This window comes from Rhinolophus sinicus, chromosome 4, assembly GCF_057876585.1.
Source record: "Rhinolophus sinicus isolate RSI-liver-muscle chromosome 4, RSI-T2T, whole genome shotgun sequence".
In the NCBI taxonomy this organism is placed as follows: Eukaryota; Metazoa; Chordata; class Mammalia; order Chiroptera; family Rhinolophidae; genus Rhinolophus; species Rhinolophus sinicus.
Window position 1 is genome coordinate 8,638,520 of NC_142504.1, and position 23,208 is coordinate 8,661,727.

Consider the following 23,208-nt stretch of genomic DNA (forward strand, 5'->3'; position numbering starts at 1 on the left):
TTTTGAGGGGGCTATTTGTCAAGGTCGTTTGTATAGTTCTTCCAGGGGGAGATACCAACAGTCTTCTCCATCCTTTTGCTATTTAGGTGAGCTCATTAACTTGTTCACACGTCTTCCGCTGCCCAGACCCCAGGAAGAACAGCCTTTGGCATGGGGGACACCAGGCCCTCTAGGTGTGGAGATGTAGCACCCAGGTCTAACGTTAGCAGTAAGATTTCGGTGGGTGAATACTTCCCCTCTCCTCCACCACTTGCTGCAGTGCACGGGTGGAGAAGGCATTCCCTGAGCTGGGGGTCCCATCTTGCCCACCATTTGCTGCTCTGGGACTGGCGCTCTACCGGCTACTGAGTCCACAGGGCTTAGATCCTGACAGAGGACTACGTATGTGGGGAGTCTGACAGACAGAGAGTGACTGAGACAGCTATCTTCAGCTCCCTTTCTTTCTTTTTGAGATTGTGGTCCAGCAAGAATATACCCTTCTAGGTTTTTATAATTTGGGAGGAGGAAATTTTAATTAAATCAATATTTATTGAACACATACTATGTGATGGTCATTGGAGACGTCAGTCCCTATCTCCTTGAGGTTGCAGTGAGGAGGCAGTAAGACTCCCTCATTGGCACCATACTTTGTATCCCTCCACCCACAGCAAATATAGTCACACTTCCAATATGCACTCTGACACCTGTTCCCTCCCAGATTTTCCCTCTCCTGGCACCAACTCCAGCAAGCAAGAGTCTTTCCTCGTCCCTGGGCTGGTCTTCAAATCCCTTAAAATCCTGCCTCCACTACCAAGTGGTTTTATCTTATTTAACAGTTAAGCAAGGAATCCATGACATGTACTGCCACTGGGTGCTAAGCTCATAGGTCAGAAATTTGGGGTAAATAAAAAAGGAAGTCTTTGATGACCGGGAAATGAAAAAATCTGAAAGGTACTTGTTGCATTTCCTCACTTTTTAAAAGACTTTTATTTTTTTTTAAATTACACACATTATTTCACTTTAACAGCCCTCATGCAAGCAAAACAAAACAAAGCAAAACATTTGTTCACCTTTCAACCCAGGACAGGATCTTTCGCAAGAAGGGGAGTGCCCTGTAGGCTCCTGGGAGGAAGTGCATCCTCTGGGTTTCTGTATGGCAGCCTCTTTCCCTAGCTCTCCTCCTAGTTCTGAGCTTGCCAGACCTGCCTGTGCAGGAAGCTGAACCCATTCTTCTCCCTCGTGTGAAATCAGGAACTGGCTGTAAAAGTGTGTTCCTTCCAGATGCCTCCTCCACCTTCATCACCTTCTGAGCTGGTCTTAAAACTTTCTCGGAGACTCTACGGCTGCACTGTTGAAAGAAATGCCTGGGGACCTTCCAGGAGAACTCTCTTCCCACCTCACTATGGCTCCTGGGTAAACCTGCCAGTCCATCGCCTGGGCTGTCCCTGACTCGTGCTCACCGGCAGAGCACTGATCTTTCTCAGCTGTAACTACCTCCCACCCCAGGGACCCCGTCTTGGGATAATGGCAGCCCCATCCCCGGCCAGCGCTCCGCGTAGGAAGTGCTTGTGACTTGATCGTGGGCAGTAAAAGTGAGTGAAAAGAGTGGCAGAAAGTCCTGTTTTCTTGCTCTTCAAATGGCACTTATGAAAAGAGTAATGTTTGCATCTGGACATGGAACGCGGCCTGATGGCAGTCATCTTGTTAGTGGCTTTGCCTGAGGATAAAATTCACCTGCTTCCATGGCAGGGTGGAGAGATGGAAAGGAGGTGGGTCCTTGATGATGAGGGTCAGTTTTCAGGAGGAGGAAAGTGACAGGACGAGAAATTCATGCTGTGGATTTATTTATTCATTTTTTTAAAGATTTTTATTGGGGAAGGGGAACAGGACTTTATTGGGGAACAGTGTGTACCTCTAGGGCTTTTTTCCAAGTCAAGTTGTTGTCCTTTCAATCTTAGTTGTGGAGGGCGCAGCTCAGCTCCAGGTCCAGTTCCCGTTTCTAGCTGCAGGGGGCACAGCCCACCATCCCTTGCGGGAGTCGAACCAGCAACCTTGTGGTTGAGGACGCGCTCCAACCAACTGAGCCATTTGGGAGCTCAGCGGCCGCTCAGCTCAAGGTGCCATGTTCAATCTTAGTTGCAGGGGGCGGAGCCCACCATCCCTTATGGGACTCGGGACTCATGGAATTGAACTGGCAGCCTTGTGGTTGAGAGCCCACTGGCCCATGTGGGAATCGAACCGGCAGCCTTCCCTTCGGAGTTAGGAGCATGGAGCTCTAACTGCCTGAGCCACTTGGCCGGCCTATTTATTCATTTTTAATGAAACTTGTTATCCTAAGATAATTGTAGATTCCCATGCAGTTGGGAGAAACAACAGAGAAACCCAGTGTACCCTGCACCCAGTTTTCCCCAGTTGTGTCACCTTGCAAAGCTATAACATAATATCACAACCAGACCTCTGACATCGATACAATGCACTCATCTTTCTGATGTCACCAGTTTTACATGTACGTGTTTGTGTACGTGCGTATGTTTGCTCTATGCGATTTTTTTCACACATGTAGGTGTGTGGATTCACCACAGGTGAGCTACATAACAGTTGGGATTCAAGTCTTTAAGGAACTTTGAAACTCCTCTGCCCCTTTGGCATCTCATCCGGTGCTTTTCCAACTGTGTTCCTTGGGGAGTCCGTGGAGTTCCACCTTCTGCTTCACTTCAGTTGGAGCAGGTCCACGGTACGTATTGTATAGTTTGGGCTTCATCATAAGCCTTCATCGGGAGAATGAATTCCTACCTTAAAAATCAAACAAGAACGGAACTGATAAAAACAAAATGGATAAAAGGTAAAAATGGCTTCGATATTCAAATAATGTTAGTTGGATAGAGCATTGTATTTTTTTAAGGCACTTTCTAGTCTGCTGTCTCTCGTAAGTCTTCAAACAGCTCTGATTGACTAAACGAATGAACAAAGGAAACAAACACGTCCCCCCAGTAGCTGAGGGAGTCTAAGCTAGGCGCTGGCACGGAGGAGGGAGCCGGACTGTGGGAAAAGGTGCCCTGCAGTTCCTTGGGGAAACCTCTGCACCCCTCAGCTGGGAGGGGCGGCAGACTCCCTGACGTGCTCCCCATTCCCCGTTTTGGCCAGATCCCACCAAGAACGGAAAACTAAATCCTTTTTGTCAGAGGACTGGGTTGTTCTAGGACAGGTGATTTCAGCATTTTGCCACACAGTATCACTGTAGCTGGGAAGCTCTGTTGTATACGATGGACCCTTTCATGTGCGTCACCTGTCATGCGACAGGGCTTCTGATGAATTCCATGAAATCTCATAGGCTTTACTGAGGAAATTTACAAAGCAAGAATGAACAGGAAAAGAGGAGAGATGGGACAAGGTTCTCTGCTGGACACTCCAAGGGTGGATACTTCCGAAAAGGGAACTTTTGTCCCCTTGCTGCTCTCCTTCTTATAGGGCAAGAGTGCGAACGACTTAGTCGGTGGGGGTATAATCAGACTTCTAGGTATCATCCAGTCTTCACAGGAGTTACCTGGCAGAGCCTGCTGTCCAGGACTGGGGTCTGTGGAAGGGAGAAACTGGTCCCTTGTGAAGTTTGGGTGTAACCCCTCCTGTGGGGAGGAGGTGAGGAACCCACATCCCAGCTGGCTTGTTGTCCAAGCAACCCAGAATGAGCCACCTACGTCAATTTTTTACAATCCTGATGGTGGTACCACGAGTCTCATTCATCTTTATATCCCCAGCACTTAGCACAGAGCCCAGCATATGACAAGTCTATGAATAATGCCTCATGATTTAATGAATCAATGTATTTTTGTGCCAATGGAAACAACTGATTTTGTTCTTGCTGGTGAAATGAGAGGGAGGCTAATAATAAACGTTGCTGCCTACATCTCTTGAATCCGTGGGAGTCTGTCTGCATGCTCTGTCTGTGCTGTGGTGAAACCTCTTTGAAGAATCCACAACCCTATGAGAAGGTTCCCACTCAAGCAAGATCTGCTTCTACGGAATCCCTGCCCTTCCCTTGCTGCTCTGGCAAATAAGGGAGTGTCTGGGGTCTGAGACACTCACTGAAGATGGCAGCAGCTCTGGAATGTCCGCTCCTCCAAGGATCTTTCCAAATCTTCAGTACTCTGAATGAGACACTGAGTACAAAGGGAAGTTAGCCACTGTTTGTACATTTTTTATGAAAATAATTTGAAAAATTTCATCCCTTAAACAGTTTTCTCTGGGACAGTATGTTCTAATCCATTTCCTACTGAAAACCCCTTTTAATATGATTCCCATCCGCGCCGCCCACCCCCAGAATCCCCGTTTTGAAAGATTTTGTTTATAAGCAAAAATACTTGTTAAATAATGATGACTAGTTTCTTCCCAAGAGGAAACCAGAGAGGCAAGGTCTTTTTTTTCCCTTCTAACAAAAAGTCATCCTTGAAGTTTTGAGTAAACAGTTATTTTTAAGCTTCCTGAAAAACTCAAACTAGCTGGAGGAATTCTCCCCAGCCCCCTCCGATGGTGGTTTTTACTTTCCTAAACTGCTAGGCCACTAGGTTTGAAACTCCTGTTCCAGAGGGTACAGGGCAAACAGCATAAAAATGAACAAAAGCCTGTGACTTCTGGGTCTTTTGCTATCAATTTACCTCCTTACTGGTAAGGAGGGTGGCAGCTATGCCTGCCTCAAGCTCTCCCTGACCACTAGGCGTCCTGCTGAGTGATGAGATTTTTGTCTGCCAAACAGGCAGAGGCCAGACTTGACCCCCGCTTCTCCGTAACATGACGTCACACGAGAAATGTTGAGGAGCAAGCTGGCGTATCCAGCCCTCTCACCTAAGGAGCTGTCCCTTTGACATGTAGAATAAGTCACTTGTCTGCCACCATGGTTTTGCTTGAGCAGTGGTATGAAGTTGTTACTTTAGGAAGGGGAAACATTCTCAAGCAAAAGCATAATAAAGCAGTGACACTATTTTCTAAAAGAGAATTTTTATTACCTTTATTAATCCTCAGAGCACTTTTGGGGGAAAGATTAAAGTAGGAGTTTGGAAATTTGACCTTGGCTGGTGTAAGAATAGAGAATCTGGTACTTTTTCATTTCCCATTCAGGTTCTCGGGGTACCAGGAAGCACTTTGCTCGTTTCTCTCCTCCATGTAGCTCTCCTGAATGCCCAGCTTCAGTGCCCGAGCCTCCCTGCCAAGGATCCTGCTGGCGCATTCAGCTGCCATTCAAAGAAACAGCCCTCCACACTGCCTCACGCTGGGAAGTCTGTCTTACAGCATAAAACAGGTGGAAGGACATTCTGCCTTTAGAGATCTGCTGGCATGTCTTCTACGTCTATCGCCCCAAGCCAAGAATGACAAAAATCTTTTGTGTATGTTTGGGGGTGGGAAAGAGCAGATATGACTGTGCATAGCAGTGAACTCACTGTTTGGACAAGATTCCCAGGACAGCTGTTGCATCTTAGGCAGCAATAGCTCTCACACTTGGCTCCGTTGCTAGGAGGGATGGATAGAAACTTGGGACGAGTCATTTAAAAAATTATGCTGTTGAATTACGAATTTAAAAAATTGTAATACCGTTGAATATATCACAGATCAACTTGAAGACTGAATATTTGCCAATAACGTAATAAGGAAGTACAATGAGCATATTAATCAACTAGGGTTATGTTTAAACTTCCAGTTCCATTTTAAATATCTTCTGTTTTCAGTAAAGTCATTAGTATCCGGTGGCAAAAATTTGATCTGACACAAGATGAGTGATTTGTAGCTACAGTCAAGACAGGATTATCTTTCTGATATGTTGACAATCTCATTTATACTAATAAGTTAACTTCACATGGAACTACCAATTCTAACTTATGAATTTGCCCACTGTTTGTTCTCAGCCGAAAACTTGCAACTATGTTTAATTTTCAGTCTTGACACATGCATGTACATATACATAAATAATCTTTTTGATTTTTTTGTATAAAGAAAAACATTATATTAATATTCAATTGCCAGTTATTTATACTAAAATGTACACTTTAGTGGAAGATAAAAATGTCACTAATTGAAATGTTATTCCTGGAAAATAAAGTTATATAAATCTCAACACCGTCAGTTAAATTTCCTCAAGATTCCTTAGACTTTATTAATGTGCATCCGTTTTTAAAAAATAGTTGCGTGTTTTTGCCTTCATCTTTTCCTTTTGGTTGAACATATCCAGACCAATAATAGGAGATACAATCGTCCCCAATGCAGAATGGGTTTAACATGGGCCTTATTGATACAGTTAACGATCCTGCATCACCAGCAAAGCACAGAATTAAAATTGACCTAGGCTTAATTTGACTTCCATTTTAATTTGATTAGCTGACCGTAGTGGGAAAGTTGCACCCACGGTATGAGCCATCTGGCCTGCCCTATAGCTGTTCGCCCTGACCACTCACTGCCTGGGCTTACCTACTGCGTCTCTTCTCCTTTCCCATCACTGCCTCCACCTCCCTGAGTCAAAGCCCAGCATGGCCTCATGCGGGACTGGCCAGTCTGGCCTGTTCTGCCCAGCAGCTGACACTCATCTGTGCCAGCCTCTCTGTCATTCCTGGTGCCTGGACAGGCCCAGCAGCCTCTGCCAGTTTTAATGTCTAACCCACGCCTCAACCACGCCTGTGGTGCCTTCTTCTGCCATCACATTTTCTCCAACACTCTTGCTTTCTGCCTGTCTTGGCAGCGCTCGGCTCAGCAGCTGGCACTTACATGCCCCCACATGCTGACAGAGCCAAACCACACGGTGAACTCTTGGCCCCACCAGGCTGACTTTGGTCCTTCCTCTGACCCTTTGGATATGGCAGTGGCACCTGATCTTCCTGGGACACCAATCTGGGCTTTCTCCTCTTTCTCTGAGAGCTCTTTCTCCCTTTGCTGCCTCGGGGGGGGAGCACCCCCCTCCTTCCTGCTCTGGAACTACAGTAGTGCTGGTGCCTCTTGCTTCATGCTGCCTTCTCGTTACTGCCTCTGAGTAGGGCCAGCTGGGCAGGTCCCCAGGCCTGGCCCAGATTCACCTGGATGCTCTTGTTACCACCTGCTTATCTACCCTCCACAGTTGCAGCACTTTTGGATAGGTTGACAGTGTTGCTTCTGTTCACCTGCTGAAGGCAAAATACGCCTACAGATCAGAGCAGATGCGACTAAATGTAAGTGGGGAAAATGAAACTAACTGGGGAAAGAGTTATGGGAAAGGAGATGGGAGGAGAGCGTCTAAGCAGAGTTATTAATAGGAGGAAATAAAAATGAATAGGAGTGAAATGGAAGACTTCAGGGGGAGGGAGCGTGAGGGAGAGATGGTGAGCCTAAGAGAGTTATACTTGACCGTGTTACCCTACCTACTCAGAGCCCTGCCATTTGACAAGTAACAAGCCTTACACGCTTAATGGCTGTATTTTAACAACCTACCCTATTTAATGAATAAATAGCCTAGAAGAATTAATATTTAATCCCATGGGGTCCAGCCACTGCAGAGTCTCATTCAAAAAAACACAAGTGTAATCCCAGAAACCTTGGGAAATAATGATGCTTCTGCAGTGGGTGTGGCTGCAGCCATTTGGATCGCATTCTGGAACTATCCTTGTTTTCACAGGGGAGCTAGTTCCACTGACATGTGTGATCGCCAGAAGAGGGATTTGACCCTCTCTAAGGATAGATGATGACCTGCCTGGGCTTTAGGGTTTTGTGTGGATTTATCTTCTCGTGGTAAAATGATAGCTGAGATTAACCTTCCTCTTTGATCAACAATCAGATTCTTTATTCCTCTCTCTTTCCGCAGAGAACTCTGTGAATTACATGATATAAAACCATTCCCCATTCTGGGATCCAAGATCCCACGTTACTTCTTCTTCACCTATTTGAAAATGTTTAAAATTATATATTCTGACTCATGACTGTATTTTTTCCTCATACGGTGAACTTGATATTTAAATGCTACTTCCTCACTGGGAGTTCTGTCATCGACACCATTCTGTTTTTAGTTACTCTATTTATAGTTTGTAGAATCAAAAATGTTCTCTCTCTTTCATTGCTGTTTGAATTAAAATGTTTTTCTTCTGATTCCACCATTCATTAGTTTCCCCACGCAGATAAGTAAATCAGTTACACAGCTAGTTTATTAAATAACACTGATTACTATCTCAAGTATGTAATTATATTCACATTTAGGGGCATCTCTAACTCTGAATCATTTATGTTAGATTTCTGAATTTCCTTTCCACTGATGAAATGATGCAGGGATACAGTAGAAATTTTAAAACAATGACTCTCATTCAAAAATCATACATTCAACCTAGCAAATGAAAGGGACAGAAAAAAAAAAGCTATGGGGATAAGAGATTGCAAAAGGAACCAAGAACACACAGGAAAGTGATAGGTTTGGGGTAGAAAAATTACACTAAAAGAAGGCAGCATGGAGAGAAAGTTTGTCATAAATGCACGAAATGGAAATGTAATGACATCTAGAACTATACATTGAGGTCAAGTTTCTAAGTTATGATCGGTCCCACGGTGTAGATCTGTGAACGCAGGCTGAGTTAGCCCTAAAGGTCTCTTATCCCGAGGTCAAGTCTACATCTTTGTGAGTTGTTCCTGTCTCTTTCTTCCATTCACTAGCCCTTACCAGAACACAGTGACATCTTTTAGAGGTAAAGCTACCAGCAATGTTGCTTTCTACCTTTCCAAATGGAGACCATTCTATATTCCCGTCCAATGGTAACTTTGTTTTTCTGTTTTTCCTTGAATTACGGTAGGACTCTGAAGTTGATAGCTATGAAAATAGCCAAGATGTCACCAATGAAGAATTTTTGGTTTTGATTAAAACATTGAAATAGGAAATGATGAGATGTTAACGGAAAAGAGCTTTCCCCTTCCTCTCCTTGGCAAATCAAATGCCCAGTTATCAAAGAACAGGAGAAAATATTTCATTCATGAGCGAATTGCTTCTAAATTCCAGAATGTAAATGCTGCATTCTGTAAATAAAGCCTTGCTCATCTCCTGTTTTCACTGGAAACTTCCATCATCATAGCAAGTAGAATGAAGCAGTGGAGACACCCGGTGGCTAAGATGTTTAACCGCAGAAACAGTGCATTTCGCGGCGCATTTGTCTGTTTCCTGTTTTACTGTTAAGTATGTTTCCTCTTGAAAATACGGTATTAAGTACCTCTATGAAGAAATTTAATAATGCGATGGTAAATACAAGATCCATAACTTGAATACCACGCTGAAATTTGGTCTTCAGGTAAAAGACTGAAGAATTTGTGAGAAAGCAACTTTTAAAAATAAAAGATAACCATTCAATTCTTAATTAGGTTTTTAAAAATTTTAGGGTTTTTTTCTTTCTTAAACATGATAGTATGTTCCTTTTTGTCAGTACCAATTTTGATTTCAAAAAAAAGATTCTTTATAGAGATTAAAACTTAAAATATGAAATTAACTTAAAGCCTGAAAATGTCTCCGACTTCACCCAAATTGTCAATAAACATAATACATTAATATTTCAAAATTCAAGGGCTTATGAAGAGAACTGGTTTTCTTATAAAATGTATGTTTTATTTAAAAAATAAAAAAGGCCCAAACTGAAAGTAATGCCAACAAGTCTTGATGCTGAATCAAAGGACACACGAGCTTTTAAAAGTTAAAAATAATTTTTGCCTTATCAAAAAACAAATTCATGTAGAAAATGTTGAAAATATAGGCAAACAAAAAGAAGTAAAATCCTCACCACAATTCCACTATTAATACCTTGGTTTACATATTAATATTTTCAGAAATTATTTTTATATATAGGTTATATAATTTTTAAGTGAAAAGGGATATTTTACTGAACATGGTTTTTGCAATTTGTTTTTCACTTTCTGTCATGAATAATTTCTACCTCAGTACATATTTATCTATGCATAATTCTTTAAAAGCTGTATAGTATTCCAATTATGGTTATGTTGTACTTTATTTAACCAAACTCTTTATTCTGGATTTTCAGTTTTCATTGTTTGCTCTTATAAACAATGACTTAAAATCATCCCTACATCTTTTTTAAACTTAGGAAGACCTATGTAAAGTGAATAACAGAGTAGGTATGTGCTGTTATATTTTACAACAGTTTCATAATTGTGAAATATAACACAGACAAAAGTACATTCAACGTACATATACATTTTAGCAAACAGAAAGTAAACAACAGTGTCTCCACCACCCAACTCAGCTATAAAACATCACTGGCCCCCCAGAATATATGCCCAACCCTTCTGGATTATAGTCCTCTTGTAAAATTTTGATGTGCATTATCAAATTGCCCCCCCTCGTGCACCCCCAGAAATGTGGTATTCATTGATACTCCTGCAAGCAGTAATCAGTTGTCCATCTGAGTGAATGACCAGGAAGTAACTGCAATCTGTTGGTCTGTGGACTTAGTTAAAAATCAGGTCGAATCACACAGAATGGCACATTGGCACGTTGATAGTACTAACATTGTACCTTGGATTCCTATACAGTGTTTGAAAGTAAATGCAGTTTTGAATTTCAGTTCGCTGTGCCTGTGATATTTCACAGTACTAGGCATCTGGGGAAACCCCACCCACCCAAGCAGGAGTTAACACAAGTGGGTTAAGCCTATTTGGGTCTCATTAGTACAGGAATGGGCTGTAGTTCATAAATGTTTTCTCAGTTTCTTGTCCTTTCCCTTGGGTTGATCACTTCTCAGTGTCAGACTGATCAGAGCTGGGCTTTGATGTGGGTTTAAGAGGAAAGGGGCCCGTGAGCCAAAGGCAGCACAGCTGACTTGTATTGGGTCTCCAAACTAGATGTATGAATGTATAAGATACACAATGTATGTGAATCGTGTAGGTATACATCTCAGACACTTAGAATTCATTTCCCTTCATCAGCCCATATATACCAATTAAAAAGGAAGTTAGTCTTTTTCCTGTAGAAAAAAAATAGTCTGATATCTCTGATTGGCTTGACAATGAGGATTGGCTTTGATAAGTAATTTAAAGGACAGATATATGTCATGAAATAAATAAGTGAAATCTGTAGCTCTGAGATCTTTATGAAAATATGTGTTGAGCCTTTGGTAATGGCAAAGGTGTACTGAAATTAACAAATCTGCAGTTTCCCTTTTCGTTGTCTAGTGGGTGAACCAAGTTGCTTCCGAGTAAGAGGAAGATGGCACAATGAATAATGATCTGATGTCTTGTTACAGGCTTTTATGACAATACCCTGGACATTAAGAAAGTGAGTGACTCCACCAACCGGCTCGCCAGAAGTGATGTAGTAGTTTTATTTAAAAATGCCACTATTTGTAAAATACCAGGAACAATATCCTTTTGTAACTCTTTAAACTCATGATGAAAAACTTTACATGTCAACTTAAAAATGCATGAAGGGGTTTCAGTTTTAAAAAATTCTTTTGGAGGTATCAGGACAAAAATGTTTGAACAACACTATTTTAGTCACCAAGACCCACCTACAGCCAGTTGCAAAGGACATTTCTATGAGATTTGGCCTTTCTTCTCCCTTCCCTTACCCTGCTCCTCCTTTCTCTGCCCTTTGTTCTCCTCCTCCTCCTTCTCTTCTTTATCTTTCTCCGCTTTCATCATTCTCCTCATCAAACAACTCTCATTTATCGAGGGCTTGCTATTAATATATGCCAGGCACTGTACTCAGCAGTCTGCATGCGTCACTATCCCCATTTTATAGTCAAAGGTATTAACACTCCCTGAGGTTAAGTCCTTGCCCAAGATTATATAGGTGATGAGCGATAGAGCCACGTTGGAGCACAGGGTTGGTCTGATTCCAGAGCCTAAGCTTTTAGCCATTGCTACTCTGTTCAACAGTGGGGTTTGGGTAATGAAGAGCGTGCCTGGCTAGCCTTGACTTCTGCATGTGTGTATTCTCTGGGGGTCTAAGTGAATGGACAGAATTCAAGTGTTCAAGATCCTGGGTCCCAGGCATCGCTTACATTCGTCTCGCCAAAGATAAGACTAGTAATCTAAAAGGGGAAAAATGAATTCCTACAGAAGGCAAGTATTTGAAGGTGCTCAGTTGTCTTCCCTCCCCTGCAAATTCTTCTTTCCTCATTTTTTATGATTGTCCCCAATTAAAACCTGATCAACTCTAGGAAGGGTAGTGATTTGAATCCTGGAATTTTTGTATTCTTTCCATCTCCTGCTTCGTAGCTTTTGATAAGAAACAGGTTAGAAAGAACATGGACAGTGGTGGGTGTGTCTGCGAGAAAGGAGGAAGAAGGATACAGAAAAGGGGAGATAACAGCAAGAAAGTAAAACTTCACAATCTTAAATAAGGTCAAGTCTACATTTACACTTATAAATGTGAAGAAGTCTAGAAACAATAAAGTAAAATGCATATAATATATATATTTTGTTTGTCTACCAATAGCCCTGCTAAGGAAATCACCTCTCTTCAAGTCCATGGCTCCTAGCAGGGCTGTCAGTCAGGGTGCCTTGCTCTTCACCCTCGGGGTCAGCATGTGACCAAGATGAGCCAATTAGAGTATTGTATCTTCACAGACATAATAATTGCTCCAGGGCAGGCATCAGAGTCAAGCAAGGGTAATCAGAATCCTTGAATGAGATCTGACATAAAGAAGCCATAAGTCTTAAAGATGTAGGCTTGAGATCTCCAGTGGCCATTTTTCCTACTATAGAAAAAGCCCCCCAAGGAATGATACCAATATATCAACGGGAAATAAGCAAAGAATGGGAAAAGAACTGAATCTAGCCATGCCTTCTTGATAGCTTATTATCACATGCAACAAAATGAACTAAATGACATTTTTGGCAAATTTCAAAATGTTAGATGACCACACATTTTATATTAACAGCTGGAATAAAGTAAGTTAAAATAAATAATGCCAAATTCTTACTCTCATTTCAAACTTATTTTCCATTGGTTTAAAAATATAATGGCCAATGTGTATCAAGAGTGACACACTATTCAGGTCCATTTTCCTGGGAATATGTTGCAAGAATATGGGCAAAGCCTACCAAGATGTTTATAGAAGCATTATTTTTAATAATGAAAAACTGTGAACTCATATATCTAATACTTGAGAAATAAAATTATGGCATGTTGATATAGTATTATATTTTGAAACTCTAGCACTGATAAATATCAGTATGTGGAAATAAAAAAGTAGTCAAATAGAAATAAAACGAATTGACAAAAACACTTTTAAGTGAAAAAGGAATTTCGAAAATTGTGTATGCATATTATTGTTACGTTATAAAACTATATATACACATGAATTACACATCTCATTATAAATATGCATACGTATATAATGAAAATTGGAAGACATAAAAAATAAAGTTGCCAACTTAGGATGGTGAGGTTATAAAAATTAGACTATAATGTCTTATAAAGTTAAAAAGTAAGTTTTAAATAAAAGAAAATCATAGCTGATAAAAAAATCCTATGAAATAGCAATTTAAAAATTGTTTTTGTTGATAATAAGTCAAAATGAGACCATGTGTCCAAAATGGAAGTTTCTATGGGGATTTTGAAAAAACTGGAGGGGAACAAAGATCATCTCACACATGAATCTGAGAAAAAGTACCAATTTATGCTGAGCTTTCTTTTCCTTCTTTAAGCTTATCTACTTTCGTAGGTTCCTTGGTATCCTCGCAAGTGTAGATGGTTTGTAAGGAGAGTGCCTCAAAATTTTCCTTTCCTGAAATGTTACTATGTAAGCTGCAATTTGGAGCAAAAGTGAATTGAAAATGCTTATGTTAACGAAAGAATGACTTTCATAGACACAAAATAAAAAGCTATAAGCGTTAAAAAATAGCTATAAGCATACAGTAATTATAGCAGATTCCACTCATGTGTAATAGTAAATAATAGATTAAAATACTGAGTTTGACTGAGGAGTTAGCAGGAAAATGCCTGTGGTATCACCACTCATTAAATGACAGGAAAAAGTATAAGAGATAAGAATCAAGTACTATGCTGAAATTCCTGAGGTGGTTTTTCTGGATAAATAACAAGGAAATCTATAGTTAATTGGGGATTTTGCTTTTAGCTACCTGAGATTCCTAGCAGATATCTGATGAGTGACGTCCCCTCATTACTTCTGAACTTTGTCCCTGCGATGATTCTGTAGTCTTTTTGCTAACCTCATGGTATATCTCCTCAATATGGGCCAGATTTCTACCCTGAGGTTCTCCCAGACACTCTACCGTCTATTATTGAACACCTGAAAGAGCACATAGATGGTAACACAGAAACCCTATAGAAGCGGAGCTAGACATGGTGTTAAATAGAAACAAATAGGAACTAAAATTTGTGGGCTTTTGTATCAACAGCTCTATCACTTATTAACTGAGTGACCCTGGACACATTATTTAATTTCTCTTCTCTGCAAAATACGTATTATCATTTAGTCAATAATATTTTTTTGTTTTTATACAGCAGGGATTGTGCTGGGCAATACTGATAAAAATATGGTTAAGGCATAATATTTAGCCTCAGGGAGCTCAGTAATGAGGAAGACAGACTTATCAGGAGGCAATTATCTCATGGTAAATGCAACAGATCTCATTTGGAAGCATTGAGAAAACATCTAAGGAATGGGGCAGGGTGAGTCTGAAAGTGGGGGCTTAGGGTTTATCGTGAAGAGATGCAGAGATCTCTACATAAAAGCACCTAGCACACTCCACATTTGTAATAGGCCCTCTGCTAATGTTAAGTTGCTTTGTCCTCGTTCTGGAGTGATCTTAGTTACAAATTCTTGCAACAGAACTGAGCATTTTGCACTGGGCCACATCAAAGTTGTGAAACATAAACCCCTTCGGGGAGATAAAAATCCTGCATTCTTTAAGAATGAGTGTGACAAACACTACTCAAGAAGCTGTCCTGTGACTCTCGGAAAGCCTGGAATTTAACAACTTTTCTTAGTCAAAGCTAGCTTGCTATTTCAGACTCAACCTAGTTTATAAACCCTAGGGATTCATGAAGAGTAATACACAAAGAAAAAACAAAACTAAGAAGGGGAAAAAATGTGAACTCAGCTAAGATATTTCTCAAGAACTTTGGCCTTTTCTCTTGTCCGGTTATGTAACTATTGTAAAAATTTTATATGTGTGTTGGGAAATATTTTTCAAGGTAAGATAACAAGTACAAAATCTTTGGATGGATGGATGGATGGACGGACGAATGAAATGGGTTTCTAGTGTACAGCATTTGAAGTCCTTGGCTTAACTGGCATTCCAGTCGGACCTGTCAACTACGTATTTTGCTAATCCCAGATCTGGCCTCAGAATCTTAGCACAATTGGTTAGGAAGACACCACCAACATAAAGGAACTGCTGTAGTTCTAGAAGGGAAGGGGTGGGATGGTGGAGAGTGTAATGCAGGGTGAGGCTCTGTAAGAAGGGCGAAGTGAGAAACAGGCACTAACAAGGTCGATGTGCACGTGCAGTAGTGTGAGGTCATCTCAGCTCCTTCACACAGCTGGGGACTCTCTAGTGGCAGAACTAAGCGTGTCAACTGGGCTTGAGGAAAGGCAGTGCATGGGGTTTTAATGAACATACGATCTGGGGGAAACGTGAGGAAAACTTGGAAAAGGCTGAGGGAAGGAGGAATCATGTCAAATTACTGTCTGCCTTTTGCGAATTGCCCCCAGCCCACTTTATCTCGGCAGATCACATAGTTTCCCTCCCCTTCCTGCTCTGCTTTGGCTGAGACATAAACTGGCTGGGTTACAGAGGGCCTGGGGGCACTTCCCTACACTCTAATTTGTCTCAGAGTCCTTTACGGGCTTGTCTCACATTCTCCAGTTAAACTGCAAACTCCTTGAAAGCAAGTACACCTTACCATTCTCTCTGTCCTATATGAGACTGACTGGCACTAATATCGTTCCTGTAAATGCTGGACATTGTTTTTACAGTTGACCTAAGACTGCATGTGCCTCTGCATGGAATAGTCTCTGATTCAAAGCATACTCGTATATTGCATCCTATAAAGCAGACCCCCATCTTTTCAGGGTGCTGTTTCCCAACTGGCACTGTAAACTGGGGCGTTTGTCTAAGTGGCAGCATCTCCTTCATCCACACCTGGCCTACAAATGAGAGTGACTGCAGAGCTTTACGGGGATGTGGTGCTCCCCTCACTAACAGATTCCTCAGCGCCTCAGGAAGTGACTGTCCTCTGGACCTTCTCATGGAATGTTGCAGGGGGTGAGTGGGAGTGCAGGTAACATATGACACAACTGAACCTTTCTATCTGCCCTTGGATTCCTTTACCTACATCATGCCAGGAAAGCTCTCGTATCTTAGCTGTATTAAATGCAGGGCACGTTGAAATCCAGGTTTCATTCAATCACCCAATAAATGGTGAGAGCCACCATCAGCTTCATGAACCAACACATTAAATCTGGAATCTATAGTAAGTGCACTCATATTGATTAATTTGGCCCCATCTAGTGTCATATTTCATCCTCCTGCATCTAACATGCTTAGAATATACTCCCACGCATGTTCCCCATTTCTGCTGACATATAGTAAGAGTTTTGCAATTACTTTGGTATGTAAACGATTTCTTCCTGGGTCATAGTGTGTACTTGTCTCGTGAAATTGCTGAGATTTAACTTTAGTTCTAGGTCTAGTGGCAATAGGTGGTGGTTCTGGTGGGTCTTGAGAATAAAGATCCCCTTTTAAGGAATATGCCCCGGTGAGGTTATCAGAGTTTTTAAGCAAAGGAAGGCTACTCTCCAGGCCAGCTACTTTCACTAATAGACAAGGCCTAGAGTGACTTGGAGTTTCAAGGTTGTCAGCGTCATCTGGGTCCAACCAGATGACCCTTTTCCAATTTTCAGGATGCCATTCAGTATCCTAACTTCCATAGGAAAATTTGATGGGACTATGAATTCCATTATTGCTATAATTGAGCTACTCTTAAAGTTTTGCTCTTGATTTGCAATAATATTACCCTTGTGTCTGCAAGAACTAAATAATTCTTTTATAGCTGTCATGGAAGCGTTCTGGCCTTAGGCTGTGACACGAGTTAAGAGTTGTGAGTTAGGCTGTGTTAAGAGTTGAGAGTTAGGCTGTGACTCAAGACATGAGCTTGTCAGTTTCTTTCTCCAAGTGCTAATGTGCACTCAGAAGGATCTATGTCCTTTGTCCTTACAGACATCTTAGCTGCCATGATGGTCAAGTGCAGCAACCACTCAGGCAATGCCCTACTTCCGTTGGCATGTCATCACAGCCAACCGCAGATGATAGTCTGATTAATTGTACTGCCCTCATCTCCTTTCCCCTGGGGGAGGAGCTCAGCTACTAAAAGGCACGGCCAAAGCAATTTTCAAATTCTTTGTGTGTCTATTTCCTGGTACCCCTACTGGTACCAATTCTGTATCAGTCAGGGTCCGATCCGGAGACAGAAATCAAACACTAAGGAGATGGCTAGTATAAGGAGTGAAGAGAATTTTAAAGAATATGGGAACACCAGATACAGGGCTCATCTATTGCCATTCAGCTGAGATAGACCCTCATTGAAGAAGCCCAGTGACTAAGGCTCATTTGACATCAGAGACATCTGCTGAGTGTGCAAAGCTGACTAAGGGCTGCGAGAGGAAGCTGGACGTGGAGGGTGTTTTACTGGCAGTCCTCCACTTGAGGGGCTCCCTGGAGAAGGTGTTCATGGAAGTGGCTACACACGGCTGGCCACTGGGCACCGCTGGAAATGGGAGCTGCAGAGGCCACATGTGCTGTACCAGCCTGCCTAAAGGAGCACGCGACACTACTCAGAGAAATCCCTTCGTCCTCCAGTGTCCTTCCAGTGCCTCCACTGACAAAGATTAAGTTCATGACAGCTGAAAAAGGAGAAATATTTACAGAATTGTTCTCTATTATCACAAAGCAGGCAATGAAGTGTTCTTGGACCCTTGAGGCAATAACTTGACTCAATAACACATTTCCTTTAACTGGGAAAACCTTAGAGTGAGGACTGGATTTTATTGGGGCTCTGAAAGTTGTTACAAATGGCCCCTGCGAGGAGCTGATAAAAACCCTGGCCTCTCCCTCTAGGTAAATGCACATGTGTACATATGTACAGCCTTGTAGATGATTCAGAGTAAGTCTCTGAAGCCAGATTCAGAAACCCTGGATTGGGCCAATGACTATTCTCCAGGCTCAATATAGTGATTATTCTTTACTTCATTTGAATGTAGAGTAGCAAATTTAATATCCACACACTCAACTAAACGGTATTTGCTTTTAGCAACAAAGATAAACATTTGAGAAATATAGCCAGTAGTGTCAGACAGTTCTATTTTGGGGGGGAGGAAATGGGTGAAAGATCTCTGGCAGAGAGAGGCTGAATGCCAGCGGGGGTCTCCTAGGACCTGCTGTGCTTTGGCAAAGTACATTACGGTAGCTGGCCTCCAACGTGACACCAACGGTCCTTACCACCACCCGGTATTCATGCTCACATGCTCTCCTCCCACATTGACTCAGGCCTGGGTTTTGTGACCAATAGAGCACAGTGTAGGTGACAGTGTATGATTTCCGAGACTAAGTCATGAATGGCATTACCGCTTTTGTGTTGGCCTCTTGGATTCCTCATTCTGGGGTAATCCGGCGGCCATGTTGTGAGAAACTCAAGCAGTCCTGTGGAGAGACCCATATGGGGAGGGACAGAGACTTCACACCAATCCCCAGCCCAAACTGGCAGCCTTATGGGTGAACCACCTTGGAAGTAGATCCTCCAGTCCCAATCAAGCCGTCAGATAACTGAATGCCATCTGAAACCCTGAATGCAATTTCATGAGAGACTCAAACCAGAACCACCAGCTAAGCTGCTTCCAATATTCTAATCCACAGTTTTGGGTAATTTGTTTTTCAGCAATAGATAAGACATACATTTAGGTCAAAATTCTTTAAACAGTGAAAAATATAAGGATTTGCCCCCTTCCCCCCTTCTCTGGTCATTTAAAGAAGTCAGGGTAGCTATTTCACTGTGTGTGTGTGTATATATACACACACACACACATATATATATTAAGTGAAATATATATAGTGAAATGTATATATATTAAGCATTATCATAAATGTTACTAAAATGAATCATCAGAGAAATAAGAAACTTCTGAGTTAGGCAAAAAAATCACTCTAGGTACTGACAAGATATATAGTTTCTGCAAAGCAGGATATCCAGCTGCTAAACCAGCTTATAAAGATTTCTATTAATACAGAACTTAACAGAAATAACAGATGTGTCCTTATGAAGACTATTCTAGGAAATGACAACGTGTCTAAATGCTCATTATGTTTACCATAATTGATGAGGGATATACAAAATAGTATGGGCAAAGGTGAATCAGTATTCTGAGTGCTCTGGAAGCTATGCTTGAGGATGGCTGAAGGGTCTGGGCCTGTTTAGTCGGGAGACTATAGAGCAGGAGCATTTAATAGTTATACATTTAAAGGGCTGGCATGTGGAATAAGAGTTCTATTTTGGATTGATCACGAGGAGAAAACTGGCTTAATGCGAAATTATAGGAATGCAGATTATAATTCCCTTATAACAACCATATCTGTTTAACAACAGGTCACGCTATAGTGGAAACTATGGCACTCCCTCTCCTTGGAAGGGTTGAAGCCAAAATCCAGATGATCTCCTGAAAGCCTTTTCCTCCCAAGTGTGTCTTGTTATGCATGAATGTCTTTAAATAGGAAAGTTGAGTGTAATGAGAAGACTGTGCATTATAGAGAATTAGAACTCTATTTGGAAGTTAACTGTGTGACTTTGGGCAAGACACTTAGCATTTCCAGGCTTCACTACCTCTCAAGGCTGTTCTAAGAATTCATTAGATGACACATCATTCAAATCAACCATTTGCCATTTAATACACGTGTGGTTTTCTTCCTTCCGTTTTCTACTACATGCTTTATAATCAAACATCTGAAACCAATTAAGATTTTGAGAGTGCAATGTTGAAACGAGCTAATTTTCCTAAGCTTCAAGTGTAAGATTTCTTTTTTTTTTTTTTACAGTAAACGTGATTAATATTTGATTAGATGCTTTGTGGCCCAGCATCTTAAAAAAAAAAAAAAAAAGGAAAAGACAAGTTTGCTGTGAGTAGAAATAGAAGGAATCAGAAGCCAGATGGCCACCACCATCTTTGAAATTTGCAACTGCAAGATCATCACCTGACGACAAGTCTTACCTCCCAAGAGTTGTCAAAAACAAAAAGAAACAAAAAAACCCAAAGGCCCCAAACCATATTATTCAACATCAATAAAGTATTTGATCTTCCTGAAAGGTATTCCAAACTTCAGTAAGAAAATCTCAGTAACGAGCACTTTCTTTAAAATTTTAAGAGAAACTGGAATCACACAGAATGAGTCAATATATGCTTTTCTACCTGTCCTTTCCACCCCAAAGATTAAAATAATTGGAAATAAATAAACATCCTGCAAATACTGTAAATCAATTTTTATTATTTACAAATAATTTTCTTCAAATTTGTTTTACTTTGTTAACAAAGAATGCTATCCCATGGGCAGATCACCATGAATTACTGAACTAGCCCCTAAGATTGCGTGTCCTGAATAGTTAATATTCTTAAAGTAGATCTCGTCTTAAGAATCACAAATCCTTTATTATCTATTAGCATCATACTCTTAAGCATTCTCATTAGAGGCTGTTTTTAAGTAACAAATGGTCACTGAGACATGCAATAGTTATGTCACATTTCCATTTCTTATTTGCAACATGTACAAAGATTTAAATAGGCAGCACAAGGCTCATGACCTCTGAGTAACTGCTATCTTGTATCCCCTCCATGTTATCTATTTTTCCAACCCCAGATTCCTAAGCACTATCAGTGTTCTGGGGACCACTCTTTCATACATTGTTCTATACACATAGATACATAATTTAATAAAAATGGGATCATATTTACATACTGTGTTTTTATGGTGGCCTAGTTCAGCCGCATCAAAAGCATTTTCAGGTATTTAATTCAGGTGGCTGTAAAGTAAAAAAAAACAAAAGGCCATTTTTGTCGGATACTGTATCATCTTTATACCTATGTTTCTATATTTTGAATGTTCTTTGTTTTTAAATGTTTTTGTCCGTGTTAGTGAACCTTTGATGGACTCTGCTTTAAATATTCCTTATCACAGTGAAGTGCACATTCTATCTTAATATTAATAATGATTAACATTTATCTCATTAATAACGTACATTTTCACAGTGCCAGGTGAGATAACCATATTACTGTAAGGGATTCCCGGGAGTCTGAGTGACAAGCATAAGTGACGGTTTGGGTGGTGGTGACTGTGGAGATTTCCTGGCTTAAACAGGAATTAGACAAAAAAGAAGTGTTAGACCTGACAGCTTAGGACTTACATGGTGGCACGATGACGCCGTCAAGGACCCAGCCTCTTTGAACTGTTCTCTGCAATCCTTGGAATGTAAGTCTTTGTTCTCCTGTTTGTTGCTTCATGACCGAATTGTGGCTGCTACACCTTCGGCATCACATTCCTCCAGGAAGAAAGACAGGTGTAGGGCAGGGACGAGCTTTGATCTGCAGAAAACGTCCATCTAAGAGCTTTCCTGGAAGCCCCAGTAGCAACTTCAACTTTCATCTCATTGGCTAGAACTATATCAAATGGCTGCCCCTAGACATAAGAGAGTCTAAAAAAGTATTTTCAGCTAGAATTAAGGTTCCATTGGATGACTAGAAACCAGGCAGAAAAGGACCAGGAGACTTCTTCTACAGAAAACCTGAGCAAGCTGTCCTTATTCCATGACAAGAAATACAGGGGACTGCACTGTTATTTCAGAAGAGCACTGAGAGGGCGTAGCTAAGCTATGGCAGGTGTTGTCATGCAGGGTCGCTAGTCCTGCTCCTGCATAAGAACGCAGCACATGGTGAGGCCAAAAAGGAACACCCAGAGCCATAGATAGGGGAGTCATACCACTACATTCTCGCTGGTGGCTGGGGTGGAGACACAGGGAGCAAACATCCGCCAGTACCCCAACAAAGGGTCTGCACCCCAGTCTCGCTGGTGGCCTAATGAGACACAGGAAATAGGATCAAAACGATCCGCAATCCACCCTCCGCTTCTCTGCCTGCCAACCAACCAACTCCCTAGCTCAGCCACGACAGTTACGTCAGTGGCTAATGGCTACTGGTTACAGCTGATGGCCAACTACTACCCGAGCCAGCACCTTTCCCTGTGAGGCCGAGAGCCTGGAAACTGCTCTCTGGGACTCTGTCCCCACAGTGTCCTACACAAAGAATGAGGTAAAGGAAGAGAGGGTGGAAGGGATCCTGCTGCGAGAGCTGTTGAGAGGAGGAAGCGCCTCTTGTCACTGACCCAGTGGTAGCGAACCTTCACTAACCCTTCTGCAGCTGAGAGACCAGCTCCCCCAAACGCCCTATATAATCTGCTTGCATTCTTCTTTACGTGGAAGCCTGGAGCTGTAAAAATGCACATCTGACAAACTAACTTGGTGTACTAACTCCTAAACCAGTGCAGAAAATGGAGTGTCAGTCAGCTTTGGGCAGTGGACTTAACCTTTGTGTTACCACGTATAAGAAAAAAAAAAAAAACAACAGAAAAATAACACTACCATCCCGATTCCTTTCCCACTACACTGCACACAGTACGTGCTCAGGAAACACTTGTCAATTTTTGTGAAGACTAAGAGTAAAGAAATGCAAAGTAACGTTTATTTGAGAGATTGCCACAGGACAGGACTAGACCACATGGCTTCCATACGTAGCTCATTTTACTCATCAGCACTCAGGTAGGCATGACCGGCTCCATTCAGAAAAGTAAACTGAAGCTCAGAAAGGTCAGCCGGGATCACATATGTAGAGGGAGATTTCAGGTTTATCTTGGAGGCATTTGCTCCTTCTGCAATGTACCCCACGGTCTCTGCTCCGCCAAAGCTTCTGATACCATGCTTTGCGGACAGTGGACACCAGACATGTCGAGCGGAAGTTGGATGCAGAATCAGGAAGGATGCTAACTTGTGCATAGACAACTCTTAGGAGGGAGGAACACTTCCCAAATCTTCAGGGTGTGGTCAAAACAGGAAATGCTAACTCCAGCTACGCTCGTGGTGAGGCCTGAGTGCGGCGGGGGGTTGGGGACGGCGACACGTCGGGCCGAGCGAACGATCAGACCAGGCGGGCTTCCCCGCACCCGAGAGGC

General features: G+C 41.8%; 2 long non-coding RNA genes across 5 annotated transcripts in view; one reads left to right on the forward strand and one right to left on the reverse strand.

Moving 5' to 3' along the window:
• The window catches only part of LOC141573222 (uncharacterized), a 64,784-nt gene extending 43,957 nt beyond the window's left edge, over positions 1-20,827 (forward strand). The window contains exons 3-4 of one of the 2 annotated variants that reach the window (XR_012498929.2): positions 2,598-2,713; positions 5,092-5,978. This is a non-coding gene — a long non-coding RNA (uncharacterized LOC141573222). Of the gene's footprint in view, positions 1-2,597; positions 2,714-5,091; positions 5,979-20,031 lie in introns of those variants that run through there. The other variant, XR_016021021.1, reaches the window with a different exon arrangement.
• On the reverse strand, positions 926-23,192 carry LOC109444731 (uncharacterized). 3 transcript variants are annotated; one of them, XR_016021019.1, is made up of 5 exons: positions 21,392-23,179; positions 20,947-21,010; positions 5,412-5,481; positions 4,063-4,136; positions 926-2,772 (listed from the first exon to the last, which is right to left on the reverse strand). It is a non-coding gene; the product is annotated as an uncharacterized LOC109444731 (long non-coding RNA). The 3 variants fall into 3 exon arrangements; XR_016021020.1 differs by lacking the exon at positions 5,412-5,481 and having other exon boundaries at positions 927-2,772; positions 21,392-21,569; positions 23,025-23,192; XR_002136933.3 differs by lacking the exon at positions 5,412-5,481 and having other exon boundaries at positions 21,392-23,192.
• Positions 23,193-23,208: the final 16 nt, after the last annotated feature.